Source organism: Mustela erminea, chromosome 2 (genome assembly GCF_009829155.1).
Source record: "Mustela erminea isolate mMusErm1 chromosome 2, mMusErm1.Pri, whole genome shotgun sequence".
Taxonomy (NCBI): Eukaryota; Metazoa; Chordata; class Mammalia; order Carnivora; family Mustelidae; genus Mustela; species Mustela erminea.
In genome coordinates this window covers 155543683-155551536 of record NC_045615.1, presented here as the reverse complement: position 1 = coordinate 155551536, position 7854 = coordinate 155543683, and the positions used below count along the sequence as shown (strand labels likewise).

At 37.2% G+C, this 7854-nt stretch overlaps 1 pseudogene; it reads left to right on the top strand.

The window, feature by feature from the left end:
- The first annotated feature begins 261 nt into the window (after positions 1 to 261).
- On the top strand, positions 262 to 354 carry LOC116585331 (annotated as a pseudogene).
- The last annotated feature ends 7500 nt before the right edge of the window (positions 355 to 7854 follow it).

The following is a 7854-nucleotide window of genomic DNA, read 5'->3' as shown; positions in this document are numbered from 1 at the left end:
TTATAGATGCTTGAAAAAGTATATGACATCCTGGCAGTAAAACAACAAGACGTGAAACAACAAAACAGAACCCTAATGTAAATTATGGCCTTACAGTGAAAATACTGTGTCAATATAGGTTCGTTGATTATAACAAGTCGATTACTCCAGCATGAAGTGAGAGGTGAGGCAGTGCCTGTGTATGAGGGGGAGCAGGGCTATATGGGAACTTTTTGTACTTCCCATTCAATTTTTTTGTGAACCTAAAATTGCTCTAAAATCATCGCTTCTCGGCCTTTTGGCTAAGATCAAGTGTAGAATCAAACTTTTTTCCAAAAATCCATGGAAGTATACAGAGCTTTCATCTAACCCTCAGTTGGAAGTGACTGGTCTGCACTGTAATAATATGCTAAAAGGAAAATATTGTGAGAAGCCGCTAACAGAATTCTTAAATTCAGGCTTCCAAATGATGAATATTTTTAGTGGAAATTATATGATCACCTTTGAGAAAACTATTTGACAATATACATCTGTGTGAAAAGACATTTTCAAAGACAAAACATGTAAAATCTCATTATAATTCAGCACTATCAGGTGAATATCTGGAATCCATTTTGATGATATGGAACACTAAGCATGAATCCCAATTAAGCAAAATCTCTTCCCCAGAACAGAATTCCACTCTTCTCATTAGACTTGTATTTAAAAAGACTTGGAGAGTTATATTCAACTATTATTACTTGAACTATTATTTGAACTTCATCAACCAAAATATTGTGGAATTAAAAAAAAAAAACAAAAACCTCTAGATACAATATTCCTTTCTCTTTTGTGTCACTGCTTCTTAAGGTTTTTTTTTGAGGGGGGTTGGTTTATTTGTTGTTTGCTTTTTTACTTTCATCTCCATGACTTATTTTATAACTGGTAGTTTGTACCCAATAATCCTCTTCAAAGAAAGGTCTTTATTCTACCCCTTCATCATACTCAGCCTCCTACCTCTGTCTTTCAACACCTTATCTGCACAATACCAACCTGGTACCTGACAAAGTCTTGGGGACCCTAACACTCTTCCACTACAGCCAGTGGATATTGCCAGCTTCATTTCATTTGCTGTATCATAAGCATTCCTCTCTTTAAATGGCCTTCTTCCTGTGGTCCCCTTAATATCCGTGTTCTTCCTTCGGCTTCTCGGGCTTTTTTCCCCTGCCTTTTCTTCAGAAAACTTACCTTTTACTTACCTTTTCTTTAGAGATCTCTTTAGGCCCTCGCCTCCATAAATACAGCCTCCTGTCTGATTTAATTAGTTCCCCAAACTGCAATTTCCATCCTGATTGTCATGAATCCCAAAGATATATATTATGATATATCACATTTTCTCCTAGTACAACATATTATCTTTATATCTAGCATCCTCACGGTCATCTCACTTTGTGTGTCCCACAGAACCTCCAGCTTGGTATGCAAACTTGAATTTATTATTCTCACACAGGAATAGTGATTCCTTCTCTGTTTCCGCAGGAAAGGACATTACCATTTCTAGTTATACGGCTATAAACCTGGGGTCGATCTCTACTTTCTTTTACCACTAACATCCAGTCTGATCCTATTGATTCCTCCTCCTAGGATTGACATACAAGCTAGTTCTTTTCTACTTCCCCGGGAGGTGGGGATATCACCACCATCTTTTATCTGGATCAGGGAAATAACCTAATTGGTCTCTATGCCTCTAGCACACCATCCATACTATACTGAGTGATTTTTCTAGAATTTAAATCCTGTACAGGCAGTGACGAGGGAAAGATTTATTTGTTATTTCTTAGGTTGCCATGCAGAAGAATTTTTTCAATACATCGTTGTGCTCTTGAGCTATATTGTGGCATTCACTTCTCCCAAAATAGGCAAAGTTTGTTTCATTGGTGACTTTGGAAAAGTAACTGCTCATTGTAGCTCAAATACTTCCTTTCTCATCCTCTTGGAAGTCAGGTTCTTAACAAAGCATCCCTGATGATCTATTCCTCCACTCCTGTCCCTCTAGGAAGACTGATTTTCTAGCACTGCTTTATGTCTATACATCCACTTCTGGGTTTCAGAAGAAGGAAGTATATATTCTGTCTGTCTGCTTACCTAAGCACCACATGTCAATCTAACATTCAGTAATAAAAGAGATATTTCATTTTCAAACTCTTTTACTCCACATTCTATCTTTCAATTAGTTCAGAATTTCTGTGGGGTAAGTTTTGCTATTTTCTGGGTCCTATCAAACTCCAACATTTGCTATTTTTACCAGTAAAATTAAGAGATGGACAAGAACTGGCATTTAGGGAGAAAAAGAAAAGATTGGGATTCCTGGAAGGACCCCATATGGTTTTTGTTTTTTTTTTAAAGATTTTATTTATTTATTTATTTGAGAGAGATATATAGAGAGTACCAACAGGGGGGGCAGCAGAGGGAGAGGGAGAAGCAGGCTCCCATTGAGCATGAAGCCCTAAAATGTGGGGTTCAATCCTAGGACCCTGAGATCATGACCTGAGCTGAAGGCAGACAGTTAACTTACTGAGACACCGAGGCACCAAGGAACATATGTTTTGATGGTAGTTTATAACAAGTAATACACTTTTACTTCTATTTTTTTACAGAGGCTTATATTGTACCTTAAGGCTGTTTTTCACAGATGTGACTCTGGTTTTGCTTCAGACAGTCCACCAGGAGCCATTTTTCTAAAGTCAGAACTGAACTTGCTTGTCTTTGGATAAGAACAGGTCTACTGAAACTTTAGCAAAAAGGGACCTTATTCTGTGAGCTTTTACAGCCAGGTCTTGGAAATTAGTTCTAGAAAGTCTGCCCAAATTCCATATCTTTGTGACTGCTTTCTAAGTATGCTCTGGTCCAGGTAAGTGGAAAGTAGAACATCTAATCTTATGGACTCCAGTGATTTAAGGGCCACACCTATCATATGATTACAGATTGGCTCTTGATTTATTAACCATAAAATCTTTGAACATGTCTCTAGAATTCTTAGATCCAACATTGTCTTTACCCATGAAATGCTGCATGAGTTTATCAATAAACAAATAATAAAGGATGAAGTCCTTCGCTTTGAAAAGAATCTGTAATTTCTTTTTTATAAATACAAAGACAGTTTCCAAACCTTTGCTTGAAATGGCATCTCTTTGCTAGTTTAAAAAAAAATGCTTTTGTTTTACTATCAGAACAGAGAATGAGAAAATTAAAATTAAAGGGAAAGGAAAACCTTTCTTTAGGAAAAAGACCGAGATCTTAAGAAACAGAGTAGATGATAGCAATGAGGTTGTGGGATCCCAGGACAGACAAGTATAGGCAAATAGAATAGGAAAGAGGAAACGCACTAGGAGAAACTGGTCTTAATTAAGCTTTTAGTAAAGGAGACTATTTCTTCTTTTACTAAACCAGCAACTAATTGGAGGTCTAAATAATTCCAACAGAGGATAGGAAGCAAAATCTGAGAGCATCTGTCAGATTCATGAATACAATGAAAACTGCCTTCTTGAAGTCACAAGTAGAGCCCGTAGTACGAGTGCTGGAGGAAGACACCCGTCAAAGACTGAGGAAGGCACAAGAAGAGGCGGTACAACCTCAAGCAGGTCTGTGAAAGGAAAAGGATATCAGCATAACATCCTCAAGGTATAATTAAATGCGTTTTTAAAGTAATGCAGTCATTGTAAATGGAATTTATGTCTCTATTTGGATCACTTCTTTGAACACTAGATTTATATCAAGTGCACTACTTATATTTCCCTTTGCTAGCAAATAGGCACCTCACTTTTAACATCTCCTGCACAGAATATCCCATCACATCGATGCCTGTAATGCCACACTCAATCTTCACTGTTGTTAGTTGATCAGACAAAATCATTAGATACAGCCTCAGCTCTTCTTTTATACTTATATCCAATCTCTCCTCAAGGCTTATTGACTATAGATTCAAAATGTGTCTAGAATCTAGCCACTTCTTTTCATCTCCACTGCTACCATTCTGGTCAAAGCCTGGATGAGTACTGTTGCTCTTAAATGCTTTTCCTGCTTCCACTTTTTTTTTTCCTTTTTTTTTTTAATTTATTTTCAGCATAACAGTATTCATTATTTTTTCACCACACCCAGTGCTCCATGCAATCCGTGCCCTCTCTAATACCCACCACCTGGTACCCCAACCTCCCACCCACCCCCCGCCACTTCAAACCCCTCAGACTGTTTTTCAGAGTCCATAGTCTCTCATGATTCAGCTCCCCTTCCAATTTCCCCCAACTCCCTTCTCCTCTCCATCTCCCCTTGTCCTCCATGCTATTTGTTATGCTCCACAAATAAGTGAAACCATATGATAATTGACTCTCTCTGCTTGACTTATTTTACTCAGCATAATCTCTTCCAGTCCCATCCATGTTGCTACAAAAGTTGGGTATATCCTGCTTCCGCTTTTATAACCACACAATTCATCCTTAGCAGAGGAGCCAGACTGAAGCTTTGAAAGCAGATCATGACACTCCTCTGCTCAAACCCCCCAGTCCTGGCTGTAAGTCTTGCACATGTACAGGATGAAGTGAAACAAAATTTGTGAAACAGAAGTGTTAAGTATTTCACCCATATCTACAAAAGACAAAACACCTGCACACTCTTTGACCCACCAGCTCCACTCCCAGTATATAACCAATAAAATGTGTACAAAATATTCAAGAATATTCATAGCACGATTTATAGCTCTAAACTGAAAAAAAAGACCCAAATAGCCATCTATAGCAGAATATATGCATGAATTGGGGAACATACTGATTTATGTCACTCGCTATGAGAGAATTTTACAAGAGAAACATTATGCATGCAAGAAAAAAAGAAAACACTAAATTCCATAAAATAGCAGCCTCCTTAAAAGTGTTAGAAAAATAAAGACACCAACTTAAGAAGCATATCCAAGTATTAAAAATTCAACTGCACCCTCTCACAAATAACAGAAGTAATGGGGAACAGCAGATCGGAATAGCAAATCAAAACAAAACAAAACAAAATCAGCTAAGTAAATTAGTGCAGAAAACACGTACCATAAATACATAGATTAAAGACCTGGAATGTAAACACATCCAAGAAAACAGAGTGTGAGAAGAACATGGCAGAATTATTGGTCGTCAAAAAGTACCTAAGGGTTCAAATACTTCAATATAGCTGTAGCTGCAGTTCAGGATTCTGGTGGTTTGGGAAGATCTTCAGTTGGGAGAAATGTGGTAGCAGGAAGGAAATCTTCTCAACTGATCAGGTTTCACAGGTCTAAGCAAGCTACTGTGCAGCAAGAGGATTCCACTCTACCACTGTGTCTGAGGACCCAAGAGATTCATAAGACACAGTGGAGACCTGGTGGCCAGTAAAGCCCACCTCAGTATCACCACAAGCTGCCAGAGGTAGAGAACTCAATGAAGAAATGGGAAAGAAAGGCATCTCCAAAAAGATCTGGTAACTGGGGCGGCCACCACTAAAATGTCTAAACATCAATAAAGCAGATGCTACTCTTTCAAAGCAAAAAGAGCATGCAGATGGCTTTTTCCTCTACATTTATTAAATTTCTAATACAAAATTCTCCCCTTGATGAGCTATTTCCCCACACTGAGTAGAAGTTCCCTGGGCATGGACTCTAGACATGTGCTCAGGCTGAACAGAGAAAATGTTCTCCTTTATTCGCCTGCTCCTCTCCACAGCACATTCTTAAAATCGTCCACTGTAAAGGCAACACAGCTGTCATGGGTGCCAGGGAAGGAAGAACGGAGCTGGGGAGAAGAGTGTTTATGTGACTATTTAAGGCAGAATCTCTAAGCCATAATTTTTATTTCTTAAACCAGAAATAGTGGAATCTGAGCAAACATTGCAGTATTTCAGGGTTTTATTACACATTACCACTCAGCTGCCATATAGAAGTAAACATTGATATTTTACAAGCTAAATAACTCCAAATTATGATAGTGATAAACCAATAGCCTGTTTGTTGCCCATAGTAATATCACAACGTAATTGCCATCTGAGCTGTTTCTCTTTGCCTTTTACTTTTATATTTAGAACAAGATGATTACCCAAATGAATGTGAAATTGAACTGACCATTTGAAAGTTTTTTGAAAACCTATATAATAGTAAAAGAAATAAAATTTCATTTTTTTCCTAACCAGTCTGAAAATAAATAAAACCTAATATTATAAGCTTTGGCTATTAGAGATTAGAAACCGTCAATTTTTCATTTGAAACACTAACTTTCAGATAGTTATTTTCTTAACATTATATTTTACATACACATATAAATTTGTACTCATAATCATTGCAGGTAAGACCCTCCTAAAAATTACTTTGATATCCAAAATAAAACATGTCTTTATCTGAAAAGATAAAAAAAATTGATAAATCACACTCATAAAGAAAAAAGAGAAAGGACCCAAATAAAATCAGAAATGAGAGAGAAGTAACAACTGATATCACAAAAAATACAAAGGATTATAAGAAAGTACTGTGATATGCCAACAAATTGGACATCCTAAAAGAAATGGATAAATTCCTAGAAACATATAAACTTCCAAAATTGGATCAGGAAGAAACAGAAAATATGAACAGACTGATTAAAAGTAATTAAATTGAAATGATAATCAAATAAGTCAAGCAGGGAGAGTCAATTATCATATGGTTTCACATATTTGTGGAGCATAACAAATAGCATGGAGGACAAGGGGAGATGGAGAGGAGAAGGGAATTGGGAGAAATTGGAAGGGGAGGTGAACCATGAGAGATTATAGACTCTGAAAAACAATCTGAGGGTTTTGAAGGGGCGGGGGTGGGAGGTCAGGGTACCAGGTGGTGGGTATTATAGAGGGCATGGATTGCATGGAGCACTGGGTGTGGTACAAAAATAATGAATACTGTCATGCTGAAAATAATTAATAAATAAATAAATAAATACAAAAAAACTATCAAACAATGAAAGTCCAGGCCAGACAGATTCACAAGTGAATTCTAGCAAACATTTTTTAAAAAGTTAATATATATTCTCAAACTATTCAAAAAGAAGAGGAGGAGGAGGAGGAAGCAGAGTAAGAAAAGCTTCCAAACACCTTCCACAAGGCCAGCATTGCCCTAATACCAAAACCAGACAAAGACACCACACCTAAAGAAAATTTTAAAGATTTTTTTTTTAATTTATTATTTTGACAGAGAGAGATCACAAGTAGGCAGAGAGGCAGGCAGAGAGAGAGGAGGAAGCAGGCTCCCCGCTGAGCAGAGAGCCCGATGCAGGACTCGATCCCAGGACCCCGAGATCAGGACCTGAGCTGAAGGCAGCGGCTCAACCCACTGAGCCACCAAGGCGCCCCCTAAAGAAAATTTTAGGCCAATATCTCTGATGAATGTAGGTGCAAAATCCTCAACCGAATGTTAGCAGACTGCATACAACAGTACATTAAAACTGTCATGCATCACAATCAAATGAGATTTATTCCAGAAGTGCAAGGATGGTTCAAAATTCACAAGTCAATGTGATATCCCACATCAAGAATATGGATAAAAAATATATGACCTCAATAGACGAAGAAAAATAATTTGACAAAATTCAACATTCATTCATTATAAAAATAAAAAACTCTCAGTAAAGTGGGTTTAGAGAGAACATAACTGAACATAATAAAGCTCATATATAAAAAACCCAGAGATAACATCTTATTTAATGCTGATAAAATGACAGTTTATCTTCTAAAACCAAGAACAAGACAAAGATGTCCATTCTTACCACTTTTATTCAACATAGTACTATACATCCTAACTACAGCAATCAGACAAGAAAAAGAAAAAAGAAGCATCCATCTTGTTAACAAAGAAGAATA